Here is a 16,883-nt window from a genome sequence, read left to right as displayed (position 1 = left end):
TAGATTACTACTACATGTATGAACCTTCACATGTGCAATCAACATGCGTTACTCTGGGAATCCCACTGCACTAAAATGCGGACCAGCGGACCTCAACAAACATCAGCCACCATATCGCATCTGCTACATTTTCCTCCACCTCTCTTACTGTGACAACTATTAGGAAGCAGGTCTCTGACCACAGAACCTTGGGTTCTTTACCTAATCACCCTGACTGAGAACTTGCCGTCAGCTGTAATGGAAGTGGACATGCCTGCTGTTTTTGACCAATCTCAGAGAACGAGCACACCACAACTTTCTCAATACACCATAACATCTTCACCTGCACCTCCCTCACGGTCCAGCAGTTTGTCTGGTTCACCATACTCTGCCCTCTCTCAGCACTGCAGCCAGCCCATGGTACTGCAGTTGTGGTCACATAAAAGATTGTTTTTTCATGTACATGATAAAGCTAAGATGTTGAACAACACCATCTCCAATCTGTTGGCCACGCAAATGCTGCTTTCCACCTGGTAATATACAGACTGTTTCCAAAATCTAAAGGCCATCGCAGTCCCCCAGTACCAGTTGCCCAGTCGCCATTATTTTTCTATGAGAGCTGTGCCTGCGCTACACCAGCATGTCACAAATAACATCACCAGTTCCTTGACTAAATCTATGTCTGCTTGGGTGCATTTCACCACAGACATTTGGATGAGTAAGTATGGCCAACAGCGTTACATCTTGCTGACTGGGCAATGGTAACTCTGGTAGCTGTGGGGGCAGGCGCTGCTCCACAAGTCTGTGAATCCCCAAGGCTTGCAGGACAAAGCTCTATATTTAATTATTTTTCCACTGCTTGTGCCTCCTCCTCTAGGGCCTCCACCTGCACCCTCAACCTTTGCCTTAATGAGACAAGCATGCCAACAGTGCAGAGCAAATCCCCGCCACCTCCGTACTACGCAGCCATGGCTCACCGCAATCAGGCAGTTTTAAAATTGATATTGAAGATCGCAGTCAAACAGCTGAAGAGTTGTGGATAGCTCTCCAGGCCAAGTTTGAGTCATGTTATATTATTATTATTATTATTATTATTATTTTTTATATAGCACCATTAACTCCATGGTGCTGTACATGAGAAGGGATTACATACAAAGTTATAGATATCATTTACATAAAAAAATTATGATGACAGACTGGTATAGAGGGGAGGGGACCCTGTCCTTGTGGACTTACATTCTATGGGATAATGTGGAAGAGACAGCAGGTTGCGGTGCAGCAGCTCTGGTAGTGGTGAGGCAGCAGCTCAGGTGGTGGAGAGGCAGAAGAATGGTTATTGCAGGCTGTAAGCTTTCCTGAAGAGATGGGTTTTCAGGTTCCGTCTGAAGGATCCAAGGGTGGTGGATAGTCGGATGTGTTGAAGCATGGAATTCCAGAGGATGGGGATATTCGGAAGAAATATTAGAGACGTTTGTGTGAGGAACAAATAAGTGTGGAGGAGAGTAGGAGGTCTTAGGAGGATCAAAGATTACGTGAGGGAAGCTATTGGTAGGTTAGTTCAGAGATATAGGGAGGGGACAGGTTGTGTATTGCTTTGAAGGTCAGTGTTATTAGTTTGAACTGGATTCATTGGAGAATTGGGAGGCAATGGAGGGATTTGCAGAGGGGAGATACAGGGGAGTAGCGAGGAGAAAGGTGGATTAGCCGGCAGCAAATTTTGAGGACAGACTGGAGTGGCGCAAGAGAGTTAGCGGTGAGGCCACAGAGGAGGGTGTTGCAGTAATCAAGGTGAGCAATGATTCATGCATGGGCATGTTTGAAGGACAGGGCAGAATTGAGAGTTCCTCTGAGGCAGCGGATTTCAGGTGCGGGAGAGAGCATGATGCCATTTACCAAAATAGATAGGTCAGGTGGGGAGATACGTGAAATGGAGGAAAGATGATGAATTCGGTTTTGTCTACATTGAGATTTAGGAAGCAAGAGGTGAAGAAGGAGGATATAACTGATAGACAGTCTGGGATTCTGTACAGCGGAGAGGTGACATCTGGACCGGAGAGGTAGAGCTGAGTGTCGTCCGCATACAGGTGGTACTGGAAGCCATGGGACTTTATGAGTTGTCCTAGGCCAGTGGAAAACGCTAAATGTAGTGGAAAACGCTAAATGTGCGGTCGGAAAGGTATGAGGCAATCCAGGACAGGGCAAGGTCTTTGATGCCAAGGGAAGAAAGAATCTGTAGTAGTAGGCAGTGGATGACTGCATCGAAGGCAGAGGACAGGTCGAGATCGAGAAGGAGGAGGATGGAGAACTGTCTGTTAGCTTTGGCTGTAAGTCATTAGTAATTTGGTTAGGGCAGTTTTGATGGAGTGCTGGGGGTGGAAGACAGATTGGAGGGATGTCATGCAGAGCGTTAGATGAGTGGTGGGAGAAAAGGTGAGCATGGACATGCTGCTCAAGGAGTTTGGAAGAAAAAAGTGGAAGTGATACGGGGCAAAAGCTAGACATAGCAGTTGGGTCAGGGTTAGGTTGTTTGAGGATGGGTGTGATGGTGGCATGTTTGAAGGCAGAGGGGAAGGTACCAGAAGATAGTGATAGGTTGAAGAGATGGGTTAGGGCTGGAATAAGTGTGGTAGTGAGGTTGGGGAGCAGGTGGGAAGGGATGGGGTCAAGTGCACAGGTGGTGAGGTGTGATTTGGAAAGGAGGTGAGTAAGCTCTCCTTCAGTGATGTTTGAGAGGGGAGGTTATTAGGGAAGGGCAGAGGTCTGGTATATGGAGTAGCTGGGGTGGTGGAACAGTAAAGGTTTGCCTTGTTTGGTCGATCTTATTTTGATGTAGGTGGCAAAATCCTCGGCAGAGATTAGGGGAGTTGGAGGAGGCAGTGGTGGGCGGAGGAGAGAGTTCAATGTGCTGAACAGTTGTTTTGGGCTGTAGGATAATGAAGATACAAGGTTTGTGAAATAGGTCTGTTTAGCAGAGGTGAGGGCTAATTTGAAGGCAAGTGTAGCTTGTTTGAAGGCGGTGAAGTCATCTGGCAGGTGTGTTTTCTTCCAACGTCGCTCCATGACCCTAGATGCTTGTCGAAGTGTTTTGGTTAGATTGTCGTGCCAGGGTTGCCTATTGATTTGTTGCACTTTGTCATGGATGAGAGGGGTGATTGAGTCTATGGCTGATGTAAGGGTAGCATTATAGAAAGCAGTGGCGCTGTCCATGTCATGGAGTCAAGATATGGAGGACAGAGGTAAGAGAGACTGAAAGTCAGTGAATGTCTAGGTGTGTGAGGTTTCTGCAAGGATGTGCTAGTGGCTGGACATGGAGGGGTGAGGAGGACAAGGATGAGAAGATGAGTAGATGGTGGTCAGATAGGGGGAAGGAAGAGGTTGTGAGATTAGATAAGGAACAGAGGCGGGTGAAGATGAGGTCTAGTGTATGTCTGTCTGTGTGAGTGGCTGTGGAGAACACAGGATGAAATAAGGGACAGGAGTTTGGAGGCTGCTGGCTGACAGGGCAGAATTGAGAGTTCCTCTGAGGCAGCGGATTTCAGGTGCGGGAGAGAGCATGATGCCATTTACCAAAATAGATAGGTCAGGTGGGGAGATACGTGAAATGGAGAAAAGATGATGAATTCGGTTTTGTCTACATTGAGATTTAGGAAGCAAGAGGTGAAGAAGGAGGATATAACTGATAGACAGTCTGGGATTCTGTACAGCGGAGAGGTGACATCTGGACCGGAGAGGTAGAGCTGAGTGTCGTCCGCATACAGGTGGTACTGGAAGCCATGGAACTTTATGAGTTGTCCTAGGCCAAGGGTATAGATGGAAAAGAGTAGGGACCCCAGGACAGAGCTTTGAGGGACTCCAACAGAGAGAGGGTGGGATGAGGAGGTAGTGCGGGAGTGGAAAACGCTAAATGTAGTGGAAAACGCTAAATGTGCGGTCGGAAAGGTATGAGGCAATCCAGGACAGGGCAAGGTCTTTGATGCCAAGGGAAGAAAGAATCTGTAGTAGTAGGCAGTGGATGACTGCATCGAAGGCAGAGGACAGGTCGAGATCGAGAAGGAGGAGGATGGAGAACTGTCTGTTAGCTTTGGCTGTAAGTCATTAGTAATTTGGTTAGGGCAGTTTTGATGGAGTGCTGGGGGTGGAAGACAGATTGGAGGGATGTCATGCAGAGCGTTAGATGAGTGGTGGGAGAAAAGGTGAGCATGGACATGCTGCTCAAGGAGTTTGGAAGCAAACAGGAGAAGTGATACGGGGCAAAAGCTGGACATAGCAGTTGGGTCAGGGTTAGGTTGTTTGAGGATGGGTGTGATGGTGGCATGTTTGAAGGCAGAGGGGAAGGTACCAGAAGATAGTGATAGGTTGAAGAGATGGGTTAGGGCTGGAATAAGTGTGGTAGTGAGGTTGGGGAGCAGGTGGGAAGGGATGGGGTCAAGTGCACAGGTGGTGAGGTGTGATTTGGAAAGGAGGTGAGTAAGCTCTCCTTCAGTGATGTTTGAGAGGGGAGGTTATTAGGGAAGGGCAGAGGTCTGGTATATGGAGTAGCTGGGGTGGTGGAACAGTAAAGGTTTGCCTTGTTTGGTCGATCTTATTTTGATGTAGGTGGCAAAATCCTCGGCAGAGATTAGGGGAGTTGGAGGAGGCAGTGGTGGGCGGAGGAGAGAGTTCAATGTGCTGAACAGTTGTTTTGGGCTGTAGGATAATGAAGATACAAGGTTTGTGAAATAGGTCTGTTTAGCAGAGGTGAGGGCTAATTTGAAGGCAAGTGTAGCTTGTTTGAAGGCGGTGAAGTCATCTGGCAGGTGTGTTTTCTTCCAACGTCGCTCCATGACCCTAGATGCTTGTCGAAGTGTTTTGGTTAGATTGTCGTGCCAGGGTTGCCTATTGATTTGTTGCACTTTGTCATGGATGAGAGGGGTGATTGAGTCTATGGCTGATGTAAGGGTAGCATTATAGAAAGCAGTGGCGCTGTCCATGTCATGGAGTCAAGATATGGAGGACAGAGGTAAGAGAGACTGAAAGTCAGTGAATGTCTAGGTGTGTGAGGTTTCTGCAAGGATGTGCTAGTGGCTGGACATGGAGGGGTGAGGAGGACAAGGATGAGAAGATGAGTAGATGGTGGTCAGATAGGGGGAAGGAAGAGGTTGTGAGATTAGATAAAGAACAGAGGCGGGTGAAGATGAGGTCTAGTGTATGTCTGTCTGTGTGAGTGGCTGTGGAGAACACAGGATGAAATAAGGGACAGGAGTTTGGAGGCTGCTGGCTGACAGGTGTCAGTAGGGATATTAAAGTCACCCATGATGATGGTGGGGATGTCATCAGAGAGAAAGTGAAGAACCAGGTGGAAAATTGGTCAATGAAGGCAGTGGCTGAGCCTGGTGGTTGGTATATGACAGCCATTTGGAGATCAGAAGGAGAGTAGATACGGACAGAGAGAGCCTCGAAAGAAGGAAGGATAAGGGAGGGTGGGGGTTGGATAGGGTAGAAGGAGCAGTTTTTAGAAAGAAGTAAAGTATTTTTGGTCTTTTCTGGTTTGTGAGTTTGTCATGGCTGTCTCCGCTGAACCTGCATCTAGAGAAAGCTGTTTCCTATAATGCTGCAAACCTGTTGGCAGCCCTACTGCGAGGCAAGCTCACACATGCTTGCATAGCTCACGTCCTCAACCTGCTGGTACAATGTTTTCTCCACCACTATCCTGACCTGGGAGAGCTGCTGCAGAGAGCATGGAACCTGTGTGCTCACTTCCACCATTCGCACCCCTCAGGTCATCGACTTGCATTGATATAGAGTTCTTTGTCCACGTTAGTTAACAGGTTGATATGCGATATGCTGACATGATGGTATTTCACACTGCACATGTTGCAGTGATTGTGGGAGGAGCAACGAGCCCTGACGCAGTATATGATGGTGTGTAATCTGGACCATCACAATACGGACGTGGTGCATATCATGTTTATGAGCAGACTTTGAATAGCCTGCGGGAGGAGGTGGTGGAACCAGAGGAAGAGGAGGAAGCATAGGAGAATGTGAAAAGGATAACATTGTCTCAAAGTCTCAGACTGTCGTCACACAGGCGGGTGCCAAGGCAGGGTAGATTATTGCAATCGAGGGGGCTGGTGAAAACAGACAAACTGTTAGTGAAGGTGCAAGATCTGAGAAACAGATGGAGGAGGAGAGGTAATGGGCGAGCAACTGTCAGGGAATGAAAAGGATAATTATCACCTCTCTGTTGTTCATGGTTGGCGGGAGGGGATGGAGGGAACAAGCATCAGTGTCACCCAGCAACCAACACAGCATGAGCTTGGACCTCATGGTAGAGCCAGATGCAACCCCTGGCAAAAATTATGGAATCACCGGCCTTGGAGGTTGTTCATTCAGTTGTTTAATTTTGTAGAAAAAAAGCAGATCACAGACATGGAACAAAACTAAAGTCATTTCAAATGGCAACTTTCTGGCTTTAAGAAACACTAAAAGAAATCAAGAACAAAAAATGTGGTTGTCAGTATGGTTACTTTTTTTATCCAAGCATAGGGGAATAATTATGGAATCACTCAATTCTGAGGAAAAAATTATGGTATCACCTTGTAAAGTTTCATTCCCAAAACTAACACCTGCATCAAATTAGATCGGCTCGTTAGTCTGCATCTAAAAAGGAGTGATCACACCTTGGAGTGCTGTTGCACCAAATGGACGGACATGAATCATGGCTCCGACATAAGAGATATCAGTTGAAACAACGGAGAGGATTATCAAACTCTTAAAAGAGGGTAAATCATCACGCAATGTTGCAAAAGATGTTGGGTGTTCACAGTCAGCTGTGTCTAAAATCTGGACCAAATACAAACAACATGGGAAGGTTGTTAAAGGCAAACATACTGGTAGACCAAGGAAGACATCAAAGTGTCAAGACCGGAAACTTAAAGCAATATGTCTCCAAAACAGGAAATGCACAACAAAACAGATGAGGAACGAGTGGGTGGAAAGTGCAGTCAACGTCTGTGACCGAACTGTAAGAAACTGCCTAAAGGAAATGGGATTTACACACAGTAAAGCTAAATGAAAGCCATCATTAACACCTAAACAGAAAAAAACAAGGATACAATGGGCAAAGGAAAAGCAACCGTGGACTTTGGATGACTGGATGAAAGTCATATTCAGTGATGAATCGTGAATCTGCATTGGGCAAGGTGATGATGCTGAAACTTTTGTTTGGTGCCGTTCCAATGAGGTTTATAAATATGACTGCAGTCATTGATGATATGGGGCTGCATGTCAGGTAAAGGCACAGGGGAGATGGCTGTCATTACATCTATATATATAATTGTCTAAGGGTTTTTCCGTCTGTCTGTCTGTCTGTCTTTCTGTCTGTCTGTCTTTCTGTCTGTCTGTCTGTCTGTCCTGGAAATCCCGCCTCTCTGATTGGTCGAGGCCGCCGGGCCTCGACCAATCAGAGACGGGCACAGCATGGCGACGATGATGTCATAATGGAAATCCAGCATCTCTGATTGGTCGAGGCCGCCAGGCCTCGACCAATCAGCGACGGGCACAGTATCGACGTAGATGTCATAATGGTTGCCATGGCGACGATGATGTCATAAAGGTTGCCTCGACCAATCAGCGATGGGCACAGTCTGCCGCGAATTCTGGAATCATCATTGTCCATATACTACGGGGACATGCATATTCTAGAATACCAGATGCATTAGAATCGGGCCACAGTCTAGTCTTCAATAAATATGTTGATATTTTGGACACGTTTCTTATCCCATTAATTGAAAGGATGTTTGGGGATGATGAAATCATTTTTCAAGACGATAATGCATCCTGCCACAGAGCAAAAACTGAGAAAACATTCCTTGAAAAAAGACACGTCATGGCCTGCAAATAGTCCAGATCTCAATCCAATTGAAAATTTTTGGTGGAAGTTGAAGAAAATGGTTCTTGATAAGGCGCCAGATTGATGGAGAGTACTGTTTGACACTCATTAAGTCCATGCCTCAGAGACTGCAAGCTGTTATAAAAGCCAGAGGTGGTGCAGCAAAATACTAGTGATGTGTTGGAGTGTTTTTTTGTTTGTTTGTTTTTCATGATTCCATAATTTTTTCCTCAGAATTGAGTGATTCCATAATTTTTCCCCTATGCTTGGATAAAAATGTAACCATTACTGACTCCCACATTTTTTGTTCTTGATTTCTTTTAGCGTTTCTTAACCCCTTCATGACCTTGGGATTTTCCGTTTTCCCGTGTTCGTTTTTCACTCCCCTCTTTCCCAGAGCCATAACTTTTTTATTTTTCCGTCAATTTGGCCATGTGAGGACTTATTTTTTGTGGGACAAGTTGTACTTTTGAACTACATCATTGGTTTTACCATGTCGTGTACTAGAAAATGGGAAAAAAATTCCAAGTGCGGTGAAATTGCAAAAAAAGTGCAGTCCCACACTTGTTTTTTGTTTGGCTTTTTTGCTAGGTTCACTAAATGCTAAAACTGACCTGCCAATATGATTCTCCAGGTCATTACGAGTTCATAGACACCTAACATGACTAGGTTATTTTTCACCTAAGTGGTGAAAAAAAATTCCAAACTTTGCAAAAAAAAAAAAAAATGCGCCATTTTCCGATACTCGTAGCGTCTCCATTTTTCGTGATCTGGGGTCAGGGGAGGGCTTATTTTTTGCGTGCCGAGCTGGCGTTTTTAGTGATACCATTTTGGTGCAGATATGTTCTTTTGATTGCCCGTTATTGCATTTTAATGCAATGTCGCGGCGACCAAAAAAACGTAATTCTGGCGTTTCGAATTTTTTTCTTGTTACGCCATTTAGCGATCAGGTTAATGCTTTTTTTATTGATAGATCGGGCGATTCTGAACGCGGCGATACCAAATATGTGTAGGTTTGATTTTTTTTTAATTGATTTATTTTGATTGGGGCGAAAGGGGGGTGATTTAAACTTTTATATTTTTTTTATTTTTTTCACATTTTTTTGTAACTTTTTTTTTTTACTTTTGCCATGCTTCAATAGCCTCCGTGGGAGGCTAGAAGCAGGCACAGCACGATCGGCTCTGCTACATAACAGCGATCATCAGATTGCTGCTATGTAGCAGAAAATCAGGTGTGCTGTGAGCGCCGACCACAGGGTGGCGCTCACAGCTGCCGGAGATCAGTAACCATATAGGTCTCAAGGGCCTCTATAGTTACCATTTTAAAGCATCGCCGACCTCCGATCATGTGACGGGGGTCGGCGATGACATCATTTCCGGCCGCTCGGCCGGATGCCGTAGTTAAATGCCGCTGTCTGTGTTTGACAGCGGCATTTAACTAGTTAATAGCGGCGGATGAATCGTGATTTCACCCGCCGCTATTGCGGGCACATGTCAGCTGTTCAAAACAGCTGACATGTCCCGGCTTTGATGCGGGCTCACCGCGGAGCCCTGCATCAAAGCAGGGGAGCTGACCTTGGACGTACTATCCCGTCCGAGGTCAGTAAGGGGCTAAAGTCAGAAAGTTGCCATTTGAAATGACTTTAGTTTTGTGCCATGTCTGTGATTTGCTTTTTTTCTACAAAATTAAACAACTGCATGAACATCCTCCAAGGCCGGTGATTCCATAATTTTTGCCAGGGGTTGTGTATGAATGCCTTCTTTCTGCACTATATGCAACTTGTTCCCCATATAGTTATGATTAGAAATAGTGCTGACTACTGAGTTGCCATTCTGTTAGATCCACATTATAAAACCAAATTTTGCCCTATGTTTCCTGCCCTGGAAAGGGACCCTCAAATGCTGAAGTATCGAAACACGCACTTTTTACACTACCTTAAGAGAGCTTTTCCGCAAAACAGCAGTGAAGCACACAGTTCGCATAGCAGCTCTAGACTTACAAACATCTGGCATATCAATTCATCAATGCCAAAATATTTGCAGCTGCAGCAGCAGCAGCAGTAGTGTCAGTGGAAGAAGCAATTTTCGTGAGTCCTTTGACACTTTTTTAGACCAGCTCATGCACCAGCACAACAGAGTCCAAGTCTTACACATGGTGAATGAATGGAGAGGATGGTGCAGGAATATCTAGAATGGAATATCAATACCATCAGGGAGAGTTTGGACCCTTTCACATTTTGGTCTTCCAAAATGGACGAGTGGCCTGAGTTTACCTCAAATTTCTTGGAGGTTTTATCAGTGTACTCTCAGAACGTGTCTTCAGCGCTGCTGGTGGTATCTTGACGGATAAACACAGCTGGCTGTCTCTTGAAAGTGTAGACCACCTAACTTTCATCATGATGAACAAGTCTTGGATCTCCAAGGATTTTTGCATCCCAATCACGGACTGTACAAATAGGCGATGTTGCATTTTTTAGTATGCTGCATTAATCTTGCATAACTGCACTCTTTGATATCTTTAATGTGGCTTCTGTGCCTGCTGTTTCTGATGCTGATGCTGCATATGTTAACACAAATTTGTGGAAATGCTAACCGTCATGGTTGTTCGACATCTGATGGGTTCGCCGTAGTGGAAGACATATTACACTATTTGTACTCTCGTGAAATTTATGCCATTTTGGTTGTGTCAGGCCCTCATTTTGTGACATTTGAAAACTCCTGGTTAGGTGTCCATCTGCTGGGTTGTGTGTAGTGGAAATCCTGTTGGTCCCTATTACACTATTTCTACTGTGGTGAAATTGATGCCATTTTGGTGGTGTCTGCCATAAATTTTTGCAAATGTGAACACTCCTGGTTGGGTGTCCATCTGCTGGGTTGGGTGTAGTGGAAGACATGTCATTCCCTATAATACTTTTTTTACTGTGGTGAAATTGATGGCACTTTGTTGGTGTCTGCCACTATTTTTGTAAATGTGTAGTCTCCTGCTGGGTCTCCTTTATTTGTGTTTCCTGGAGCAATAGACCTTCCAGACCATCAGGCCTCCACTTCATTGGAGTCAACTACCTGTGATACTACTATCCTTAGTTTTTTCTGACAATGGTAATCTACAAAATGGATATTTGTGCCACCTGACTGTGGCTCAACATGAAAGCAACTTGAGCTGTTGTATGTGGTATCAGGGTCTCAGCAGAGCAGACCTACACCAATCCCTCACCCACATCATCTTACTTTGACGTTCAGTTGAAATCTGTAAATGCTGGCCCAGACCATGATACCTCATAAATGACTGAATGCTGTGGTGCCATGCTACAATTTGTACTGTGGGTGAATTGAGGCCACTTTCCTGATGTCTGTTCCTCATTTGGTATGTTTTGGCAGCTTTTAGGGCTTGTTATAAGGAGTTAGTTTTTGCCTCCCATTGACTTGAATGGCGTTCGGCTATGTTTGGTGAATATTCGATGAATAGATCGCAATCCAAACCGAGCATTAGAATATCCAGTAGATGTCCAGTAGAGGTCCAAGTAGAGGAGGAGGTTGAGGAGGAGCTGTATGTGGCGGTATAGGTGAAAGAGGCAGAGGGGGTAGCTAGCAGTGTTTTTTTATTATATTAATTTTATGGAGAATACTCTGAAAACAGGCTCTGTTGGGGCACTCTGCATGCAGGCGGTTTAATAATCTGCTGGCCACTCTCTCTCTGTATTCAGGTTGTTTAATACTCTGCCCCTTTTTAGGTTGCAAAGAATCTGGATAGGTCAATGACTTAAGTGGGTTTTCCCAAAAAACAAAGTTAATTTTAGAGTTGATTATTAAACATCTTGGAATAATAATAACCATGTCCCTGCACAGTCAGACAAAGCCTTTACTCAGTACACAGCTGGGGCAAATTTATAAGATTATCTCAGCACAGGAACATTTTTTAAACATATCCAATTGTGAAAATTATTATTATTCCAAGATATATTTATTAAACTCAACTTTAAAATTAACTTTGTGGGAAAAGCCATTTAAGTAATTTGCCAATCCATATTCTTTTCACCACAAAAAAGTGCAGTTTGTTAAAAGAGAGAGTGTCCAGAAGAACATTACACTGCCTGTATGCAGAGTGCCCCCACAGAGCATGTTTTCAGAGTACCCCTTCAAAAATAAATAAATAAAAAAACAAATAATACTGTTGGCTACTTTCTCCTCTGCCTCCACCTACACAGACCCGTCCGTTCACTTGCACCTTTGCATCTCCTCCTCAACCTCTTTCTCCATTTGAACCTCCACCTCCTGATTTAAAATTATTATATTTTATCTTTTTAATTCTATGTTATTTTGAGTCATTTCACTATCCACATTTGTTTGCAGGGCAATTGTCCTGTCCTTACCCCCATTTTGCTTCTGTTTGCAGCCCCTTAGGCCTTATTATGACCATTTTACACCAATTTCAAAGCACCAAACTTTGGTTTCACATTGACTTGTATTGGGTTCAGATTCGCGGTCAAGTTCGGGGTCAAGTTCGGACACCAAACCGAACTTTGAACTACTGTTAGGCTAAATACGAACCGAACAACCACGGGTTCGCTTATCCCTACTCTCAGATTCCTTATCTGGACTCCTTTAACCTGACACAGCAGTTCTATATGTACTGTAAATGAATATGTTGTGTTCTTCTTAAGACAATACAAAAAGGCAAGAGAGCTGCTTGGGGGGTGGTATACATATTGCTGTCTTTTTGTCGCCAGCAAATACAAAGAAGTCATTGTAATTCAATGACTATTGCATTGCAAAAATGGAAGTTTTCATATGAGTACTATATACACAAACATTCTACTTTTTAGATTCCTCCAGTGACTTATAATGCTATAATTTCTATATTACTGCTGTCCCATTGTGCTTATGTTCTCTCTTGCTTTCAGGATTCGTGAGGCATACAGTTGGTTAGTTGTTCGGGATGTTTTATTATTTTTAGGATGGGTTATCATTTGGATGATTGGAATCATTTTGACAGACGTTTCATCGCAGACAAGATTCACCACTGTTTCAAGTCTATTCCATGGAATAAATGGCACTATAATAATAAATAATAATAATAAATACACATAACAAGGTTCTTCTGTTTTTTTCAGAATATTTTAACATCATAGAGTACTAAAGAGGACTTTGCAATGACTTATGCCACTTATCCCCTATTGGTCACCAAAACCTCTAATTTACGTATTTCTTATGTTTATGTAATTGCATGGTGTCTCAAATGTAGCTCTTTTTTTATAACATAAATTAATTCTAAATCTCCCAACTTCAGCAGGCAAATATATTTGACTGCACACAACGTTCTTCAATCATGTAAGACACATTCTTGAAAGCCATCGAAGCCCTGATCTTCAATTTACTCTGGAACTTGTAAACTTTTTCACTTGGTCTGTGAACGATTGTCCAGTAAATATTTCTGTAGATGGTATCTTATACCCCTACAGATTTCTAAATTCCAAATCCACATAGTTTGACCTTTTAGGAAGCTGTGACATCAGATTAACTATTTGCAATACGTAGTGGGCATGAAATAGCAAGTTTAGAGTCTGGCGAGCCCTGCACCTTTTTTCTAACCTTTTAATCAAACAGATACATACAGACCCATATCTGAACATACCTTTTCTGATCCTACACTTCACTTCCCTGTCTATGTTTTTGCCTGTAAGATTGGAATGGTGGCGAGGGCACAGGGAATTGGAAAAAAGATCATGTAAAGAGACAACTCAGCTGACTTCAGTCCTTTCATTCAACTCTGCATACTTTATGGCCACTCAGTATTTTGTCATGATAAATTCACATCCAATGATTTCTTCCAAACCTTTTTTGTAGAATGTGTATGTAAGATACGTTCTTCTGTGCCGTGAATACAATTATTTTTCTGATCATAGTGCTGTTTACAAGGCTAATGTCATATGCCGCAAGTATTTCCATACAGTATGTAACATGTGTTCTTTTTTTCCCTCTAACAGTGATTAATGTTAAAAAAAACAAACTTATGATTTATCATTTTTTTTAGTTGTGTCTGTTATCAATATTGCACTCACGGGAGTTCACAATTCTGAAAGTCATATGTTTACTTTTGTGAATAGTTATGCAAAAATAAATTTTTAAATGACTGTAAATTTGCATGATTATTTTGATTTATCTTCCACACTATAAGGATGAAATTAAAACTTTGGCTATGAAGTATAATTGTAAGTTATCCTTTGCCAGTAGGATTATAGAACAAAACAAAACATTATTGGTGACTCATGCAGCAAATGATGTCAATAAAACTTTTATTAATTTGAGTTCTAAACAGGTAAGAGAGGGTCTGGTTCATATGATAAAAGTTGTTAAGTACATATGAAACGAACAGTAAAAAATAAATAACTTGTCCAATGAGTCAAGATTACTTGGCTGTGGCACAAAAACTATCAAACTCTTACAGAAAATATTATGATCTCTACCTGGTAGATGAGGGGCTACATACAATAGGTCCATCCAATTACCCTATACCTCCTTATCCAGTTACAGGTAAAAGTTATATACAATATATTTACATGCAAACATTTTAGAATTTTGAATCCAAAAATAAAATTGCAAATATTTTATTATGTTGTTTAAAAATACAAATTATGAGAAAATTCTTACTATTCACTTTTTCACTTGTTACTCTTTTAGAGGGAGTCTCCATAACTTAAACATTAAATGGTACATCGATCAGTTAAGCTATCAATGCTCCAACCACCAGGATCCCCCCCATTAGTACAATGAACAACTTCTTTGTTTAAACAGGCGCAGTGGCTCGTCTGCACATGCCGCAGTACCCAAGCTAATCTACCAATTTTACAGAGATCAAGGTCCCAATGGTCAAACATTGTTGCCCTATAATAAATTGAGGTCATCATTATTTAAGTCCTGACAACTCAATTATTGGTAAATTAGGCAATTTTCTTGCCAGACTGGATGAGAGAGTTTGGTGGAGTCAAGGGCTCCTGATTCATTAAAAGATGCATTTGACAAGTGGCGTGCGCCTCCATGAACTACACCAGAAATCTCACTATAGTCAGTCACTGGAGTGAGATTTCTGGCATGTGGAACACCCACAGCTTGTCATAATTTTGACGAGATGCGATAAAATACCCCCATCCCTCACTAGCTCCACATATTTTGGCATGGCTGGGAGAAACTCAAGTCAAAACATCAAAAGGCGCCTCAATTCAAAGATGCAGTAAAATTTTGCAACTTTTCAAAGCAATTTACTCCCGAATTCTGGCAAAAATGCTTTGATGAATCCAAGCCTCTGTATTTTTTTCCTACTTTTCCTCTTGTAACCTTTGGGGAATAAACTATATATTGTTCTATAATACATTGTGTAACAGCACGATATTTTATTTTTTTATCTCCTGCATTATAACACAATCCTGTATGGTATTCCAATCATAAATTTCCAATTGAATCTATATACAAATGAATAAAGCTTTACTTTAGCATAACATTTGATGACAATTTAGTGAAATTACATGTTAAATTCAATAAGTCACACAAACTAATTTCAATCATAAAACCAAATATCATAAAATCAATCTATTAAATGAGGTAGTTTAAATGCATAAACATTAAATCAGTGAATAGCAGCTGTAAAAAATCTATTCATAAAATGTATTTTACACTTAACCCTTATACCCTGACCTGCCACAGACATGTATGGGCTCTTGTGCAATAGTATGCCTTTTTATGCTTTAACTCGATCAAGGCCAAGCCACTTTTGGCCTCCTGACCAGGCCCCATTTTTCAATTTTGATCTATGTCTCTTTCAGTGGAAAATAACTCTGGAATACTTCTACATATCCCAGTGATTCTGAAAATGTTTTTTTTTCTTTTTTGTGACACATTGTACTTTTTGTTAGTGGTAAATTTAAGTTTAAAAAATTTGCGTATATTTATGACACTATCATAAATTCAATGAAAATTTTGAAATTTTCAAAATTTGAATTTTTATATTGCTATAGCAGATAGTCATACCAAACAAAATGGTTCATAAATAACTTTACATTTTTTAAAAAAAAATTGAATTTTTTCATGAAGACTTACAAATTCTATTTTATTACTGAACTATTCATGTTTTAAGTGAATTTCAAGGGCCTATTTAAAGAGAACTTGTCAGCATGACTTTCTATTATAAATAAAGACATAGCTTTAATGGCACTGTTGTAAACATTAAATCGATAACTTTGGTGAAATAATCGGCTGTGTAGTTCTTTAATCATCATTTGAAGCTTTCTGCTAATTAAATATTGGTGCACAGTAGCTGGCTTGTACACTGGGTCTTCTCCTCCTTATCTGTGATTCCCCAGCCCCTCTGCCTGCCTCCGATCTTTGAATGACTGTTATGATCCGGTGACCTTGGAGCCGCATGAAAACTTTCTCCGGAGTCAGTGGAACCTGTACTGACCGCAAATCCTGAACTAACACCGCAACTAGAAGTAGCCGTGGGGTGTGCCTAACAAACCCTAGACACCTCGACACAGCCGGAGGACTAAATACCCCTATAGATGGAAATAGGAATGCTATCTTGCCCCAGAGCAGACTCCCAAAGGATAGGCAGCCCCCCACGAATAATGACTGTGAGTAGGAGAAGAATAGACACGCAGGTAGAAAACAGGATTTAGCAAAAGAGGCCACTCTAGCTAAATAGGAAAGGATAGGACTGATTACTAGGCGGTCAGTATTAAAACCCTTCCAAAAATATCCACAACAGATAATACAAAAAGTTCCACAATCTAACTAAAGACATGGAATGTATATCTGCCACTCCAGAGAATCCAGCAAGACTGAGAAAATACTGACACAATCTAAGCTGGACAAGAAAACACAAAGAATAGCACTGAATTGTGAAGCATACAGCATGTGTGCCACAGGAAAAAAAACCCAGACACTTATCTTTGCTGATTTGGCAGAAAGACAGGAGGAACCAGGAGAGGTCCAACACCTCCCAACAACAATTGACAACTGGCAAGGACTAATGAATCCTGCA

This window comes from Ranitomeya variabilis, chromosome 5 (genome assembly GCF_051348905.1).
Source record: "Ranitomeya variabilis isolate aRanVar5 chromosome 5, aRanVar5.hap1, whole genome shotgun sequence".
NCBI classification, from domain to species: Eukaryota; Metazoa; Chordata; class Amphibia; order Anura; family Dendrobatidae; genus Ranitomeya; species Ranitomeya variabilis.
The sequence above is the reverse complement of the archived record's forward strand: the minus strand, read 5'-3'. Positions refer to the sequence as shown.